Consider the following 19,490-nt stretch of genomic DNA (forward strand, 5'->3'; position numbering starts at 1 on the left):
TTTTTTTTTTTTACCTCCTGTGCATTGACTGGGTGTGAGGATTCAGAGGGTCTGCCTGCCATGTGGGTAAGGAGTACGCAGAGAAGACTTTGAAAGCTCTTAGAGAGGAGAACTCACAAAACTTGCCACAATCTTCCATTATTATAATGATTATTGAGGAGACATGGAAAGCAACAGTGTTTTTATGGTTGTTATTTGTTTGGTTAATGTGCTATCTGGCAGTGAGTGCGTCTGGATTGTAAATGTGAAGGAGACCAGCATAGCACAGTGGCTTAATGCAGATAGTTAAGGATGAATTATTCAGAAGGTGAAGTATTTCTGAATCATGTGAAGAGGGTTGTTGAACAGTGGTAAAGTATAGACGTCTTTTCTCTCCCTCCTTCTCCTTTCACTCTCTCTTTCCGTGTGTGTGTGTGTCTGTGTGTATAGTATGTCTGCTGCTGTAACCTCCATCTGCACAGTTTATCATGACAGTGAGAACTGTATGAAACTGCAATGTCTTCATAAAGTCAGGCCAGGATGATTTAACAGACTTTAACCGTGCGATGCAGTTTGTGCACAAAGCTTCTTTGGCTGAGTAATTGTTCTTTGAGTGGTTTCAGTGCAGGTTAGCTTACAACATAGAGACAGACGTGGTGTTCAACTTTTTGTTCTGTGCTCTTAGTTATCTGGAAAACATGCTCTAATACAATCTACATATCTTGTTCAAATGCATTTAATTGTAACTGCTGGAATTTGCCATTATTTGTTATATACAGTATGATGTTTTATTATGGCCATAGCATGTGTATCCTCTTAGAAACAATAAAATCTAGGGAGATATATTATCAAAATAGATATAAATCACTATACTTAAATCATCGTTGTTGATTAAATTATTTCAAAAGTGTAAATTCTCAACTTCATCCCCATTGGATTTGTGGCTGTTGCTCCTCGCGCCAAAATCCTCCTCGAAGATGCTGCGACTGCGTGTACCACCCAATCCAATTCACTTCAGCGATGCTGCATTGTTTGAATTTATCTATTTAATAACTTTACTTTACAAAACAAAAATAGTACCTTACATTTAGTGTAATTAGTCTACAGATTATGGCAATCAGCACTGTTAGTGTGCAATATAGTTTGACCTTTTGATCACAAAGTACTCCTTTTATTCTAATTATGCATATACAGTAAGCGGCAGAAATTGCACATTGGCAGGTATGTAAAAACAACAACATCTGGACTAAAATAACCCGAGAGAGATCAACTTTTCATACTGTAGGTAGCAGTTGCACCCAGTGTGGTCAGTACAACTGCGGCTCATGGAGCGGCCTGAGGAGGAGACCCAGTCCTACTTAAACTCTTGAGTAGTTCTTTCTAGGACTGTCCAACCTGAGAATGGTGATTTCAGGCTCAATCTCAGGTTCGTCAGCCCATGAAACGCTAATTCACCTCAGCAGCCTGTGAGGCGGAACAACCAAAAAGGCCCCCAAAACTTGCCCGGACTGTGGTGGAAAATGTCTGGCATTCAGACAGCAAGGTGTAGATTATCTACTGATCATTACAGACAGTGTGTACACTTTTGTTTTTCTGTATTTCATCAGTTGTATAAATGATTGACATTGAAATTGGCTCGACTTTATTGTGAAAATCTTCTGTACTGAACAAGTTATTCTAGATTTTCAAAATAAAGCACCTTCTCCTTACACCGAACTGTTGTCCTTAATGTTGAGATGCAGAGAGCAACTCTTCTCTAACTGAGCTCTGCCTGTTTGCCAGTAGAGGGAGCAATGTGCACACTAACCACACAGCACTGCTGCTTGTGGAATTGACTTCGATAATTTAGATTTTAATCTCACAGCTAAATCGCCTGAATCACCCTCTCAGTAATTCTGTTTATATGCTCTCAACAACGGCTACTTCCTTCTTGAAAATGATAGAAAGCAGAAATATTGAAGGTCACCTCACATTGTTCTGTACACACCTGCCAGAGCTAAAATGTGATGTTATTTTAAAACACATAGTGATGTAAGATTGTTTTCTGGTTTAGAGCTGTTCTGCAGAACTCATATGAATGACTGCTGATGCTTGTTAATGATCCTATTGTTTTAGGCTAGAGAACTTGACACGTCTAATGTTTTTTAAAAGTGCTGGGTATGAAAGTGTCTTCATACTGTATATTTCATGTCAAATTCTTTCATACTGGATTTTAGCACATGAGAAAATACAAAGATGATCTATGCAATAATAATAATTTTTGTTGCCTCATTATAAACAATCACAAGAATAATCAGAGAAACGTATTCAATAAATTAAAAATAAGTGTTGAGTGTTAATGCGCGCTTTTTATTTGAATTGGCTTCAGGAAACACGTTTTACTGTTCACTGGTTTCGAGACTTCGATGTGTGCAACAGGAGTCGTTTTGCTGCATTCATTATTTCTTGTGTAGATTTTACAGTAAGTGTCAAAATTCCTTGAAGCAACCCCTTAAATATGAACTCTGTATCTGAATATTGATCTGATCAAAATATTTTAGCCAGTTTGTAACCTGAATATCATCCAGGATTCCTTATTGAACCATCTTGAATGAAACCGTTTAAGAGCATAAAACGAGTCACACATGCAACAATAACATCAAAATATAACATAAACCAGATGGAATAAAATGATTATTAGTGCATTTGTTACACTCAAGGAACGAATTATCCAAAAAGTGTTTTGCAGCATCACTAATCTTGAACAAATGTTACATCACAACCCTTTTGTCTCCTTGTTCTCGGAACTGTTTAATAAATCATGAATTCCATGAAAATTATTTTTATAAAGAAATGGAGCTGCGGGCGTTCAGCTGAGGGAAGGACTTTTTTTTTGCTTTTTTAAAAGTCATTTCTGGTCAATTTTGTACAGTGGTGTGTGTGTGTGTGTGTGTGTGTGTGCCCGTGTGCGTGTTCCTTTGAAAGAAGAAAATGCAATATCTTTTTACATTCTGACCTCACACTGAGATTAATATGTAATTCAATCTAAAAATCACAGGTACGATATGGAGTGCAAAATGAAATGAGGAACCTTTGATAGATGCAGCAGGTCTTTTCAAATGTGTTTTAAATTTAGAACGATAGTTTAGAGTTTCTATTTTCCACTAACTATTCCAGCATGTAAAATAAATGGGACTTCTCAGTCTGCGCTGGCATCTCAGATTCTGCTGTTTCTGTCCAGCAAAGCCACTGTTAAAATTAGATAAAGAAATGAGACATCTCGTGATTTTTAAGAGAGGGCGTAAACACTGATGTGATCTTAAAATGTATCAGGAATTAAGCGGTTGCAGAGTTTGTATAAATTAATGTCATACTGGCCAATATATTTTTTTTTTTTACCTTGTAGGTCTTTACATCAGCAACTTTCTTTCACAATGGCTGAGTTTAACTCTGCAAAGGGAGTGAAGAGACAGCAGGTGCACCCTGTCACACCCCTGCTAATATTTAAAGGACACTGAAGTGTTGCATTCACTGTTATCATTATTTCCCTATCACCAGAAACTCACAATATATTTAGTCTGATGTGCAGTGATTGTATTACAGTAAGATGACGTTGTTACAGTTTTACATATTCACATCATGGGCTCTCTGTTGCCGTGAAAGCTGATTTTACTAACACAGTTTAAGAGGAAAATGGTTGTGTAGAAAATAGACCAGAGGAGTGTGTGACCTCTTTGACCTTTCTTTCATTGGGGTTAAGGGTCAGATTGGGATCCAGCTCTCTGTGGAGAGATTAAACCGGGTCACCAAGGTAACATTATGTGCAACCAGGATGACCAGGGTCACAGCGGTGAACTCTCACTCTGATATTTATTAGACGTTGACTTTTATCTTATGGCTTGAGAGGAGATTGCATTTGTTTTTGTGACATATTTTACCTTGTTTTACCGTGTTTATTTCAATTCATAAATATAAAATGTGGTTCATGTTATAAGCCGTTTTCTGACTAATTGTAATGAGTCATGTGCATTTGTGTGTGTGTTTGTGTGCGTGTCTTCTAGCTAGCTGTCCTAGCTTTAACCTTTGTTGCCCCCACTGCTCTTTGAATTTCTTTTCTGTGGTTTGCGAGTCAGCCGACCAGGGTTGAAGGGTTTGAGCCACGTCGCCCGGGGTCAGTTGGCCGAGTATGAATGAGTTGAATGAACATGTGTGTGGACTGAAAAGCCAGATCATGGCGGCCAAGTGTGAGCCGAGGTGGCTGGCTTACAGCATACAGTCTGAGGCTGTGCGAGGAAGTTCAGGTCAGCTCATGTCACGCAAGAAAAGAAAAGGTTTTTGAGTTCACATGAAGACTTAAATTTCAGCATGTTCCTGCAAAACTGCTCTAAAAAGCAAAACACATTATCAAATAATTTCTTACTTTAAGTGTGCTTTTTATAAAAGTGTTGCATCTTGGAGAATTTTCTTATTTAAAGAAACATGCCAGAATTTTGGAGAATTTCAGTCCTTTCATATAAAAAAAAAATTTGTTTCTTTTTTTTGTTTGTTTGTTTTTTAATGGAGGCTCTAACTTCTAGGCTTTCTCTACAGTATGACACTTGCTTGAGATAGTCAATTTATCACAGTCAGTATTTAATATAATTTTACATCACTACTGTGTTATAAATTATGCTGTGATGGACTGTCCTGAAAATGTTGGTGCACGTACGGACACCATGGAAAAACCCCCCAATAAATTTCCTATTGTCCACCTATATTTAGGTTTCTCATTTTAACTTTTTTGGCAGCTGCATCACAACTGTACGGTGCAGAAGCCAAATTAAGTTAAAATACATTCAATGCAAGGTGACTTAAAAAAAAAACATATAGCAGATTATGACAGATAACCTGATGATTGTCAAACTACTGTTTCATGATTTTTAAATGTGTGTACGTGTGTGGGAGAACAGTCAATATCTGGTAATAATGTCAAGATCGTAGGATTGGTATAGCAACCGGGCTAAAACATGAAACATCATCAGCTCGGTTGTTTGTTTGCAATAATGATTTTCTGCAAGATGAATCTCGAAGCACTTGATGGATGTGTTTGTTACACGTGTATAATGATAAAATGTGGCGTCATCGCTGCAGCTGGTGCAGCATTGATGAATGACAAGAAGGTATATGATGGTCAACTTATACCCGGCCAAACATTGTTTATGCTGAGAGTGACCATCCACCATTGTGTGTGTGTGCATGCACGTGCGCGTGTGTGTGAGGGTTAAAAGGTGTGGTGTGAGCTGAGGTCAGTTAGTTCCAGTCCCGAGGAGAGTGCCGCCACGGCCTTGGAACAGTGTGGGGGTGGTTCACTTCCCCTTTCCCTGCCTCATGGCTTCCTGTGAGCGCTATAACCGTTAACCACACCCTCCTCCCCTGGCCTACACCCCCTCGCATCACCACCACCACCACCACCACGCACTCGAAAACACTCCGCTCTTGCACCAACTCTCCCCTCTTTCTCCTTTATTCCCCGGCCAACGAACACACGCACACGCTCCAACAATAGTCCTCTTCCCTCACACTGTAGTAGTCACACCTCTCCCTTTCTCTGATCCTCGCTCTGCCCTTACAACATCTCTCTGTTGTTCTCTGCTGTTCCATGCCTGACCCCCCTCCCGCCCGCCCCTCTCCCCCTCATCCACCCCCCTCCCCACACACACACACACACACACAAACTCTCATACAAACGCACAAGCTAATTATAAAGATAAGTCAACCCTAGTGTATGTAGGCATGTTTGTGCTTGAGCCATTGTGTCTACACGCAGGTAGGTTTACACTCGTAATAGGTTCGCGGCATTCCTGCTAATGCCAGTGTCTCATCATGTAATCAGCTGTGTGGTGGTGGTGGTGGTGGTGGTGGGTGGTGGGTGGTAGTGGTGGGGGTGTGGGGTGGGCAACAACAACAAAAGAAAAGCACAAAAATGGCCGTGTCTCACAGTGCCACATATCGCACCTTCGCGAGCAGCATTCAAACTAAACTCCCCGTCAGACATTGTGTTGCAGGAGAGGAGAATTGTGAACGAGATCTTCTGTGTCAGTGTGTATCTGAGTGGGCGTGCATAAGCCTGTGGTCTGTGGAGGGACAGTAGAGATGTGTTGAAGAGCATGTGTGGGGAGGTATGTGTATACATTGTGACTGTGAGCGTGAGCACAGTGGTAGTGATGTAGTGGTGGTGATGGGGGGGTGAGGGGGGGGGGGGGGGGGGGGGTAAGGTCTATTCCTCTAAAGGGAGTGCTGTTCCTGTAGGGGAGAGAGGAGGAGTGGGGTGGAGTGCATGGAGTGACTGTATGTGGGGGAGTGAGTGTGGGGGCAGCTAGGCCATCTGGACTGCGAGAAGGCTGAAGAAAAGGAGAGCGTGGTGTATGTGTGTGTGTGTGTGTGAGAGAGAGAGAGAGAGAGAGAGAGAGAGAGAGAGAGCATGAAAGAGGGAGTAGGGATGAGAAGAGAGATGGGAGGAAAGGAGGGAGAGCTGGAAATGGAGGGGGTGGGGGGTGGGGGTGGAGGTACGTGGGGAGCAACAGAGGGAGAAATGTTGCTTGCGGTCATTACGCTACATTTTTTCCATGGTAATACTCAACATCCTGCAATATGTATTGATTTTACTTGATAGAGATGTGTTTCAAAGCCTCCACGCTCATTCAGAGAGTGTTCTCTTTATGCTAAAAAATATATATATTCCATAAATGATATTATCCTGCCATGGATTCATCATCTTTTACTGTCCTCACTGAACTGACATTAGCATACAAAAGAAAAGACACATACTATGTCTTCAGAGTCTTATGATCAGGATTTGACCTTATCCAAAATGTTCAGAATTAATTATTCATAGTCACAGACAGGGCAATGTTAAAGGTGCATTGCCTAAATTCGTTCATATGCTGACAAAACTGTATTGTATTTGTAAAACTGTATATGTAATTTTTAATAAGATTCTCTGAAGTGATCATATACTGTACATACGATACATATGATATTTAAGTCAATAAACTAACTAATTAACCACGATTTACCTCAGAGGAGTGATTGTCTTCTATCATGTGTACCAGATGTGGAAAGTACAGTATATACCTGGCCCAGGTGCGCTTTGGTTTACAGTTGGTCTTGGCTTCTCTGTTGGAGACAGACATTGTCAATTTTACCCAAAACTTTCAAAAACAATCATTTTCTAAATTTTACACAAGACATATTCTTAATATTATATTACAATACACTCAATAGTATAATAAAGGTTCAGAGTGGCCCTATGTGAAAAGCTCCTTGAGATAACTTCCGTTGTGGATCATTACTATATAAATAAAATTCAAATGAACTGAATTGAATGGCTCCTGTGAGCACCTATAATGCTATATAGCAGTGTTAATGTTTGTTGTCTATCTGTCTGTCTGTTGTTGTTGTTTCATGGAACAGCTTATGGAGTAGACAGAAAGTGCAACAAACAGAGTAAGTTAAAGCAAGAGCAAGAATACAGTTGGTGTTGTAACCAGCCACCTTTTTAATGCTGGTTAATGAGATTTAGTTAAAGAAAATGATGGAGTAACATGTAGCTACACAGTCTGATTCAGGGACAGAGTTGTGTTTCTAGGGCTGAACTCCTCTAGATGTGGTTCTGCAGTGGCAAAATACATGGTCGACTACAGTATGTTTTACCTGTAACACAAATAAAACTATGCCATGCACCTTTGTCTCAATAATAGGCATTATAGGCAAAGCAAACACTTTGAATTGCAAGGGCGGAAAAAGTAGAAACAGGAGTTACTGGTAACGCCATCATTCCCTTCATTACTGTGACATTAGAACTAGTTTCCTATGAAAAAGGCCTGTGGACACGGTCAGCCTTGGAGGCCAATATCAACCCCCATTCCTCCTGCTCTGTGCTGTATTAGTCCCCACAACAAGGGACAAAATTAGACTTTGGCAAAGGGATCCATGGTCATGACACGGCCATTTGATTAGATAATGCTGCCTCTCCTGTGCTGTAGCATTCCCAAACAAATTTTCAGTTAACCTGGCACCGAGGAGTTTGACGCAGCAGGTCTGGAGCTTTCAGGGGCCTTGGAGTTGTTAATGGCGGCCTGGGGCAGTTGTGTGCCTTTGCCTAGTTGGTAATCCAGCCTTAACTGTGAATGATGATTGTTGGCACTTGATTAATGACCACTAATCTCCTAATTACTCACTACATATTATGTTGCATTGTGGGATAATTTGAGTCCCACCAGACGAACAGACTAAACCATAAAATGGCAGACACTCTCGCATTGAACAGTAAATGATTTCTCTTCAAATTGTGTTTGGTGTAAAGTGCCCTCAGTAGAGAACACCATGAAGTGCAATGTTATCCAGCCAAATGTGTGATGTGCACAAGATGCTAAATGACATTCAGTCATCAGAATGGTTTGTGTAAAAGAGATAAACAGGTGCACAAGACAGATGCGAGTATCAAGGTGAATATGATGATGATGGTTTCCAGTGACGGACCACATGTTCTCAGGTTTGGTTGTGAAGAGAAGAGAAGAGAAGAGAAGAGAAGAGAAGAGAAGAGAAGAGAAGAGAAGAGAAGAGAAGAGAAGAGAAGAGAAGACCTCCCTTTACTGTCCTTGGATGGTTTGCTGGCCCTTTATCCTCACCCTCCTCGACTCTTCACGTCCCATCCCCCGTCTTTCTACCACATCAATATCACCTCCTTCCTCTCCAAACCTCCCCAAAGACCTCCCCTACTCCCCTCCCACACTCTCCCCTGCCCTGAGCTCCTCAGGACCTCCTGGCTGAGGGGTCAGCAGGGGTCAGGAGCTCGTGACTCCCTCGCTCTTGCTCTTTCCTCTCTCTCCTGACCCTCGCTCTTGTTCTATTGCTGCTCCGTCTCCATCTCTCCACCTCCCTCCATCTCTGTGTCCTCCTAAGCGCAAACACTCATCTTTTTTGTCTCATTATTTGACCCACTTTTCCTCTCCTCTCCATCTCTTTCCATCTTTCAGTTTCTCTGCTCCTTCACCGGCTCAAGCTGTTCTTGGATGGTGTATTGATTGGGGTTTCTATTCACCTTCACTCACATTCTCTCTTTCTCCCTCTCTCAGTCTCTTTCTCTCTCTCTATTCCTTTTGTTCCCCAGTGTACTGTAATGCTCAAACCTCTTTGATCTGTGTGTTTGTGTCTGTCTATCTACCACTTTCCTAAATGTCTCCATTTACTGTAAGCTCTATTGCTACGCTCTTCTCAGATTCTCTTTTCTCCCTGTCCAAACACAAACACACACATTGTCGGGTTGATGTTTGAAAAAAAAAAAAAAAATCAGGTTTGCCTTCGATGTATAACAAAACAGGATTGTTGTCTGACTTGCAGCTCACATTTAACACATTTGTCTGGTGTGATAGTCTTTTTTTTCATTACTCTGCAAGCCTGTGTGTGAGACGGTGTGAGGGTGTGTGCGTGCGCGTGCGTGTGTGTTTTGCACACATGACATAAACCATCATGTTTCCCTGCATGTTAACTGTAAGTCATATGTGGAGAAAGGCCATCAATGTCAAATCATCGTTCTTAAAACCTTGCATACTTAAGGGGATTTACGTACAAGTGGTACACACGCTCGTAAACGCACACAAACACACACACGCAAACACACATACTTACAGAGCAAACACAAACACTGCCAATGGGAGGAGGGGCTGTACTTTACCCCTACATAGCTAAAGGGAGAGGAGATGAGGTACAGAAAAAAAAAATTAGAAACCAAATTAGAGGAACTGGTCAGGCGAGGAGGAGAGGCAGAGTGGAGTCGGAGGGGGGGAGGAGAGGGGGAGGAGAGGGGAGGAGAGGGCTGAAGGAAAGGAGGGTTAGGACAAACAGAGCCAGTGACCTGAGGAGGGAGTGTCTGAGAACCTACCCAGCATGCATCAACAAGAGGGCTGCTGAGAGGACAGAAATACGAGTTAAAACAGTGAGCTGTGAGCGGCTCACAGAGAAAAAGAGCAAATGTCGAAACACGCGTGTCAGCGAGAGACGTCGCCCTCTGACCCTCCCCTTGTATGTGAGCGTGTGTCTACTCTATAGAAGTCCTAAATGGTCCTCACAAAAGCCTTTCTTATGTCAACTTTCATCACTCCCTGCCCCCATGCTAACCCCCGTAACACATGTCATCATCACCCCCTCACACCTCAGTGAGACAAACACAGGCCTGAACGCACGGACACCAGACAGCAAGACAGGGTTTTTTAGACTAAAACAGTGCGCTGTGGACCCCCCCCCCCCCCCCCCCCCCCCACACACCCCACCACCACACCCCCAGTGAAACCATCTCTCCTGACTGGTGCATCCCACGCCTTCCCAGTCAGCCTCTCCTTCTTGAGGAGTGTAAAAAATCTGGGAAATGTTTTCAGTCTGCGAGAAGAAAAGTCAGCCGGGTGGGGCCTGCAAGAAGAAAACACTTATCATATTATCATCCTGATGACTCTGCCTCTTCCCGATTGTCTTTGTCAGTGCAGTTTCTAATCGTCACACTCGGATACATGACAAACACTCAAACTGCACCGGCATAATGAGTGATGAATATCCCCCATGTAACACAACCCTTCCTCGGTGTGAAGACAGTCAAACTGGGATACTTACACATTACAACCTCCTACAGCTGTGACCTCCGCCCCCATCCTCTTCTAACTCTCTCCCATTCTCCCTCTCTCATCCTTTCTGCGGCTCCTTCTCCCTTTCTGTCTCCCTGTCTTCTATTGCCTCATCTCTTTCTCTTGTTGGTGTAAGTAAGCAGCTTAAACACCTACAGGGTGTGACATTGGGGCCCCACGCGCCTCCGAAAGCAGTCAGTGCGGGCGGGAGAAGGCAGCGCTCAAAAGGAGAGCGTTTCATCCGTCTATTCTCTCCTCCCTGCTCTGCCTGGCATCGACGGCGCAAGTGTGGTTAAGGCAAAGCCAAGGCTGTCCCCTCACATTAGCCGGGACTGAGCCAGACAAGCCGTCATCCCCCCCGCAAGACTGTCCTCCACTGCTCATCTCAACACCCCCTCCCCCCTCCACTCCCTCTCTCTCTTTTCTCTCACACTCTCTCTCTCTCTTTCTCTCTCTCATCCTCTTTCCTCCTCTCCTCCGCGCTGCTCAGCTCTGCCATGGGCACCGGTCCCCAATCTCCAAGGTGATTATGACAAAAACGAACGACCCCCAAGAGACGGGGCCAGCAGAGATAAGAGAGAAAGAAGAGGATGGCAGAGGGAGAGAACGAGGAGGAGGAGGAAGGGATTGGAGATGGATGATGTAACAGGGAATTTTGGCTGTGCATTATGATTTGGGTTGAGAGTTTCAGAACCAGCAGTTCATATCAGCCCATATCTATCTCCATCTATATCTCCATCATCCATCATTTTCTTCTGAAAGAAAGAAGCCAGTGACAGTGGGTAGGTAGGAGTGCAAATATATTTATTCTAAGAACAATTCTGAGGTGCTTTACTTAAGTATGTCCATTTAGAAGCAAATATGCACAACAATGTGTAAAGTAGTTTAAACAGCTTGTGTGAATACTTTAGTCAATACTTTTCAAATCTTTTGATAGATAGATAGATAGATAGATAGATAGATAGATAGATAGATAGATAGATAGATAGATAGATAGATAGATAGATAGATAGATAGATAGATAGATAGATAGATAGATAGATAGATAGATAGATAGATAAACAGATAGACATGACTACTAAATAAAACCCTCGCTAGGGTCAAATATAATTTTTTTTGTGGTGTGGACTGGGGTCGTGACCCCACACGGTCAATGGGGTCAAATCAAACAGCAGCACCGAGCCCAAGAAGGTCATTAAAGAGACAGAGAGGCCTGATGGGGGGAAGCTGAACGGGGGACGCTGTTAACCCCTTCCCCTGCCTCCCTGCAGAAATGAGAGGAAGCAATGAAAAAGGAAATGTAGTGGAGGAGAAGAGATGAGAGGTCATATTATTGTAGCATAGCAACCCAGGTTTCAGTGTGGGTTGAGGCAAGCAATAATATATAATATTGCTGAGAGGTTAGAATGCTTGGAAGAACCTTTCAAGATGGATGTGGAAAGAGAGGTGCACTTTCTGCACAGAAGAGGGGGAGGGAAGGTAGGAGAGGGGGTGGGGGTGAACAGAGTCAGTAGAAAAAATAGCCCAATCCTCCCATCTCCATCTACTCCCCCCTTCTCCGTTAGTCTCCTTCTCTCTCTCTCTCTCTCTCTCTCTCCTTCCCTCCCTCTCCCTCCGCTCTGTGCATCATTAAAACAAGCAGAGTAGTGTTCTGAGCGTGGGGCTGCACTGAGACGGTGACCTCCACAATAAGAAGATGTTCTTGCTTCGGGGAAGAGAAGGTCATTTTGTACTCCTCTCTCTCTCTCTCTTTCTCTCTCTCTCAATCTTTTTTTTTCTCCTACTACTTCCAATGGAGTAAATGAGATTTAGAGGGGGTAGGATAGTGGAGGAAGGGATCAAGAGGGTAGACATGCAGAAAGAGAGACGGAGATAGTGAGATGCAGAGGGAGAGAGGGCAGTTTAATGTGGGATTCATAACTCAGAGAACTAAGATATGATAAACAGGGAAGGATCCAAATTCCCCTAAAGTAAAGTGACTAGGAGGGTTAGAGCGAGGCGGACGGCCTGAAACCTCAGAAATCCAGGGCATGAACAGCCTGAATGTGAGTCTGCCTATTTTTCATTTTAGAGGAGGGGGGGTTATTTCTGCTCTGAACTGGGGACAAACAGATGTGTTTTCTCCACACGTGAGGATGGACACAGTGAGGAACTGCGAGGACACCAAAAAAAAAAGACTTGCGGGGAGATGAGGGAACTATCTTCATCCCTGTCCAGAGGCATCTCTCCATCATATACATACAATAGACACAGAAGGCCGGCCCAGTGTAGGAAGGACAGGAAGTCCTACGGGTGACATGAGGACAGGCGGTAGTGTTAACAGCCCCTGCACCCCCAACTACCCCCCCCTCGATCCCCCTCCCCTCCCTGTATGTCGCCTTCACACAGGAACAAAATGTGTGGGCAGTGAGCACAAACACATTCTCTGTATCCTCCAGATGATTATACATCCTTTAAATCCAATAACCTCGATTCATTCTGCTTCTTCTGGTGTCATTCTTCATTGTGATTCATTCATTGACACTTTCTTTGAGAAATCTGCTCATTCTTTGCCTTCCTTTCCTCCTTTATTAACGCCACCTTTCCTTCCGGTCCTCTTGCCCCCCAATCCCTTCCGTCCTCTCTTCCCTCCTACCATCAATGGACGTGGTTCCCATATTCTTAATTTGCGCTTTCTCTCCGAGGGAGGACTCTTTATAAAAGCCTTGTCGTTTCCCAATACTGATTTGAGTATCACTAAGCTGCACCTTCACACATATTGTTGTCTCACACCTTGTGCCAAATATTCCTTTGTAAAGCCTTCCCCCATCCCCTGCCTGCACCTGGTAGAGATAGTGTTCTTTCAGCCGCAGGCTCTGCTTTCTATACAAGCAGGGCTAGGATGGCACAAGCACCACACAGCTGTTCCCCTCGGTAAATTGATAGTGAAGGGTAGTGGATGGGGCTTTGAAAGCGGCTTGTGCTATTTTTATGACAGTTGTAGATTTTTTTGCTGTTTAATTCGATGTGACCAATTATGCCGCTGCGTTCCCCAGCAGGGGGGCACGCAAGGCAGAGCAAATTAATGCTTGACTTCAAAAAGTTTTCCTAAAGTGTGTTTACGTTCCTCATCTCTCTGTCGCGTTTCAAACACAAGTCGTCAAGAAAAAAAAAAAAAGGACCTGGTCTCTCTTCCTGCGCTGAGCGAAAGACGACTGTGTTTCTCTTTACTGTGTCTGTTTTTTTATGTCTTCTCCCTGGCCTCAGTGACAAACTTTAAAAAAAAAAAAAAAAAAGAAGCAGCATGCTCACTTTCATTTTTTAAAAAGTCAAACTTGAGGGGGGAAGGAAAGCAGAACACAGTAGTAGAAGAGTGATTGTCTCTTTAGGTAAGATGTAATTCAGCCTGATAAACTGCCTCCCCCACCACCACCACCAACTCCCACCTACCCACTTTCTCAAATGCAAACGCACACACAGGTCCAAAACACACCCATCACCTTGTATTTCAAGGACTCTTTCTGAACATAAGTACCACACACACACACGGACAGAAATACAGAAATCCTGCTTTTCCCCTCACACCACGGCTCTCCCTCCTGAGTTCCTGAGTGCTGTGATGAGTGTTCCTCGGACTGAATACATGTGTAAGTGGCCTAATGATGCCTAAACCCATCTATGGGCAGACACAGGGGAAGAGAAAGGGGGGAGGGATGGGGGCTGGGGGCTGAGGGAGGGGGTGTAGGAGGGATCCGGGGTCATGCTTGTCATGTCAGGAGGATTGGAAGGCCACATTGGCGTGAGCGAACACAGCTTTGAGTAAAGCAGCTTGTTTCAGGCAGGGATTGTGTTTGTGGACCCTACTCGGAGAGGGAGAGACAGTGAGCGAGTGTGTGTGTGTGTGTGAGTGTGTGTGTATGTGTGTGTGTGTGTGTGTGTGTGTGTGTGAAAGAGAGAGAGCAAGAGAGATCTGTGCCTGGGCATTACAGAGCGACAGCCTTAATCCACATGGCCTGACATTCTCCATTATCCGGCCCTCAGCAGCCAACTACGCAGACTGATGGAGGAATGGCTCTACCCCCTGCTGTGTCATGCTACACATCAGTCTCTCAACACACGCACGCGCACACACACACACACGCGTGCACACACATATACTACATGTTTTGCTGTGCCACCCACTCTCTTCCCTATAAACTTTTCCCACTTCCTCAAACCTACAACGATTCCTGGTCACACCACACATACGACTGTTTCCTAAGAAACAAGCCCCTCCTCAGTTCCTCATTACAACATGACACTCACACACACAATGGTGGACTTTGTGTACTGACAATGACACACACACACACGCACGCACACACCTCTCTAGTATTACTTGTCACTGTGTGAGTTGAACCTCATCATTTTCCTAATTGCAAACAATGGCCATTCACCCTCAGGTGTTAATCCATATTTGTTTTCAGCTTGATTTGTGTTACAGCTAATTCCTTGTTTGTACACATACGTTTATACTACTTCACTACATTCTTATATAAAAAAGTATTGTACTCTCACCATCTACTGTACTCTCACCATCTACTGTACATTTTAAGATTATATATATGAAAAATTATTTTAACACATCATCGTTAATGATGAAACGATGAATTAACGATGAAAGCAGTAACTTCAGGCCTTCTTGGCTTGTGACCTCTTACGTAAAAAACAGTGTGTAGTTTTAGCCCTGGGGTCGCATTGCACATATCTATGAGTTCTTTGAGACATTTCCTCTCCAAACTACTCAGATGTTTCATTTAAAGTGTCTGAGGGCCATCCAATAAAGGTTAAGTTAAAAGAAGTTAAAACAATGACAACGAATGTGTGCAACGAAACTTTTCTATGATCCCCATTAATGATCCCATACCTTCAGACACTTCAGAGGAGCCTGGCCACTACATGTACGTTGAGAACCACTGGACTGGACTGGACTGCCACTGGACTACCTGAGGATAAATAGATACATTAGCTCCACCTTGAACTGCTAGAAATGTACATATTGATGTAACTGTATTAATAATACAATATATTGAGTTATATCAGATCTCAAGGACAGTCTCTCTGCTGAAGCACAAGCATTTTACTTTTGATAATTTAAATACAGTTTTATAATACATCTTGCGCAGTTCGGATGTAAGACTTTTACTTACTGATAAAATGACCGGTGAGTCCTGTAGGTATCAGGAACCACCAGCTTGTGTATTGCCATTACCACATGTACTATTTTCTGTATGTTTGGGGAAAAAAACACTTTGCATGTCTCTCTCTTTGCTGTGTCACAGGTGTTAAAAAGTCGACTCATAATTTCCCCCATAACTTCAAACGAAGTGTAGGCCTAATGATAAACATCCATCATGGTGTGAGAAGGAGAAGGCCAGACTGTGGTGGAATTACCCCAGACTTTTCGCCAAAAAAAAAAAGAAAACGTCAAGCCGCACATCACATGGCTCTAAAAGGTGTTTTCCAGCCAAACAGTGTCAAACTGTAAATGTCAGCCATCAGGTTTTTATGTGACTTGACTGGTGTTTTCTTGTTGTTGCCACAAGAGGGGGTAAGTTACAGTAAGCCCCTTGGTCATTACTGAGCCCTATGGCAACAAACGCACAAGCCAGAAGCCCCATGTACCACGCACAACTCATGACAATCCCACTGCTGACATCACAACACAAAATCATTAACATAACCATTACATTATAGTAATAATAATAAGTAGCATTATCATTATTATTGTTATTGTTATTATTATTTTTATTATAAATTACAGAATTTGCCTTAAGGTCTCTGATAAGACTTAGATCTGATGGATACACGCGCAGTGTGTTCGTTGTCTCATTTCCTGACTCTGCCCAGAGAGAGAGAGAGAGAGAGAGAGAGAGAGAGAGAGAGAGAGAGAGAGAGGGAGGGAGAGAGAGAGAGAGAGGAGATATGGGGACACGAAGAGAGAGAGAGAGAGAGAGAGAGATAGATTGCAGGGGGAGAGTGAGATAGAGAGAGACGGGGAGAGAGGAAGAGAGAGAGACATAGACATGCACAGAGAAGGAGGAGGAGGAGGGGGAGGCTCCTGATACCAAGACACGGAAAAGCAGGGGAGGGAAAGAGAGAAAGAAAAAGGGGCTGGTGGAGGAAGAAGAGCGGGGAGTGGGAGCAAACAGGGGGAATAACACTTGAAGAAAGCATACAGGGGAGAGGAAGGACAGTACCTAGTGCTTTGGACATCCCCTCCTTTCTTCTCTCAGGCTGTCACATCAGATTGGACTCCGAAGGACCGACACCGCGTCCACCCCAGACCCCATGGGGTAACAGGTATGTCTGACTTCCTTGTATTTACTAGTAGCCCTTCTTCTATCAGCATTCAGCCCCGCTGCCTCGCCAACAGCTTGGAGGGTTTTCATTCAGACGCGGCGGGATACGGCAGGATTTCCATGCCTTTATAGTATCATGTCAACAATTAGTTTTCTACCTCACGGAGACATCGCGTCTCCAGCTGATAGTTGGTGGGCGCGCAGGTAGGAGACATGACACACAATGCAACTCTTCGCAATCGTGGCACTGTTACAGTTTGGCCACAGTACGAAGGCCTGTCTGTCCGCTTCTTCTTCTTTTTTTATTTATTCTTTATTTTTTATTGTTGATCTCTGTCTTAATTCCAGTCCATTGGCATCATGTTAGCCACAGCATGAGTGTACTCTGACAGCTAAATACACCGAGCGAGTGAGCAGGCGACAGTCTGAAAGTACGCCTACCTGTTCCATACGTGACAGCCAGCTGTCTATTGCGCTTGTTGATATTTGGAGAAGCTGTCATTCTCTGACGGGATCCACACACTGTACATTTCACACGTTATGTACATGATTATGGAGCCACGGGGAGCTGTCTCACAGTGGAAGCAACTGCGGTTCACATCTACTTTCTAACAGACAAACTGCTCTATAATGGAAACAGTTAATTTGGTGGAGTAAACCTTTGAATGACAGGCTGTAACAGCGCGCAGGGTGGGAAATAGAAAAAGCCCAGTTTGTGTAAGATTATTTTTGAATGGATGTCATATACCTGCACAAACGTGTTTCCTGCAGGCTGGACTTTCTTTTTTCTTTCTTTTTATTTATTTTTTATTTTTTAGAAACACCTATGCACAGGTAGCTCATGTCACACTCGCAGGCACATAAATCATCCGGTCCAATTTGTTTTCTATCTCAGCTGATGGAGCGGGATCCTGTTGAAATTTGCAAAGTTTTGTACAGCGTGACAACCTACAGACACGTCGGTTTTGGTATTGGGGAGAGAGGAGGAGGGGGTTAGACCTGTCTTGCACACATGTCGTGCCACGCAAAAACACGGGTGATGCTCCGTGCAGCCGTCTGGAGGGGATTCAAAATGAAAGCGCTCAGAGCTGGGAAGACAAGGGCTTAAACCCTCCTCCTTCTCCCCTCGATTAACCTCCAAAAGGGGGATTTCTCCAGCTGGAAATTTCTGCTGCGTCAACACCCAGCCCTCGAGTAACCAGACAAGACAGGGGGGATTTTGTTTGCAGATGGTGCTCTCGGGTAATTTTTGTAATTGACGAGGTACCGCTGATCATCATCTGATCCGTATTGAGAGTTGAAAAGTGTGGCGTCAAGTGTTTTCTGTTTATTGGCGACTGAAGCCGAAAGCGTCTCTTCCCCCCCCTCCACCACCACCACCTCCTCCTCCTCCTCCTCCTTCGCTTCGCTTTTCTCCGTCTGTCTGTCTGTCTGTCTGTCTCTCCCCCCCGTGCAGTGTGTAGGCTACATACATGTCTGCTGTCTGTGTCTGCCCTCTTCTCTCAAACCGGTCAGTTCCGTCTTCCTCCATTTTCTGCCATGCTCACCATGTGAGAGGGGAACAACCCCACTTCATTCACGCTCCCTGCATGTAGACAGGCAAAGTGCGCCTGGCTGTCGTGCTCCTCTGAGTACAGTAGCAGCCTGCAGCCAGGTGAGTGCTCCACACATGACCTGGAAGAGCAACAAAAAAAGAGAGAAAAAAGTGACTGAGATTTCCTGTGTTACTCCTCATCTGCTCTTGATCTTTTGCACTGGGGTTTCCAAACTTTTTCTGAACTTGGATTGACATGTAGCTTTCTTGTTTCTTGTAACTCCACCTTCGATTAGAAATTTTAGATAATAGCAAAGGGGTATCAAGCCATGTTTTTTTTTTAAAACTCAGTATGTGTTTGTGTGAGAGTTGCTTTATCTGTGGTTATTTGTTAGTTTGAGGAACTTCGCAGCACAGCCAAGCCATTTTTACCTCTGCTTTTAAAGTGCACCCTATCAGCTTACAGCTGCAGCTTCTTTGTGTACAGCGGGTTGCATCTAAGCATTTTGTTCAGTTCGACATCAGCTAACTGGATCTTTGGGATTAAGAGACCATCTACTGATTTTTCCAAATTGTCTTAGGCCTCGCTGGATTTGTGCGTGTTGTTTTGTCCTTCCTAGTACAGAGTTAAGGGTTGGCACTTAATATGATAAACCCTCCAAAGTCTTTTATTCAGTAATTCAATTAGTGTAGGCTTGTGTGTATGTCTGTGTGTGTGTGTGTGTGTGTGTGTTTGTGTGCATTGATGTGTGTGTCCATGAGTCGCCATGAGCAAGGGAAAGCTCAGATATCTGCTTTTTAACAGTGACAACCCTAAATCTTAAACTGGATGGACAATCACCCAGAATGCCTTGTGTCTTTGTGTTTGCCCCATGCTACCCGCTCAGAGGTGGGGCTGTGCAGTATTACCATTATGAGAGCAGCGGACATCAGTGTGTGTGTGTGTTCCTGTGAATGTGTTTGTGTTTGTGTGTGTGTGTGTGTGTGTGTGTGTGTGTGTGTGTGTGTGTGTGTGTGTGTGTG

The 19,490-nt window shown here is 43.8% G+C and overlaps 1 protein-coding gene across 2 annotated transcripts in view; it reads left to right on the top strand.

Annotated features, from left to right (window-relative positions):
• Positions 1 to 16,782: 16,782 nt before the first annotated feature.
• The window catches only part of zbtb46 (zinc finger and BTB domain containing 46), a 57,529-nt gene continuing 54,821 nt past the window's right edge, over positions 16,783 to 19,490 (top strand). For both annotated transcript variants that reach the window (XM_083976276.1, XM_083976275.1), the window contains exon 1: positions 16,783 to 16,934. The gene's annotated coding sequence lies outside the window, so the exon portion shown is untranslated. The remainder of the gene's footprint in view (positions 16,935 to 19,490) is intronic.

Source organism: Trachurus trachurus (assembly GCF_905171665.1).
Source record: "Trachurus trachurus genome assembly, chromosome: 7".
In the NCBI taxonomy this organism is placed as follows: Eukaryota; Metazoa; Chordata; class Actinopteri; order Carangiformes; family Carangidae; genus Trachurus; species Trachurus trachurus.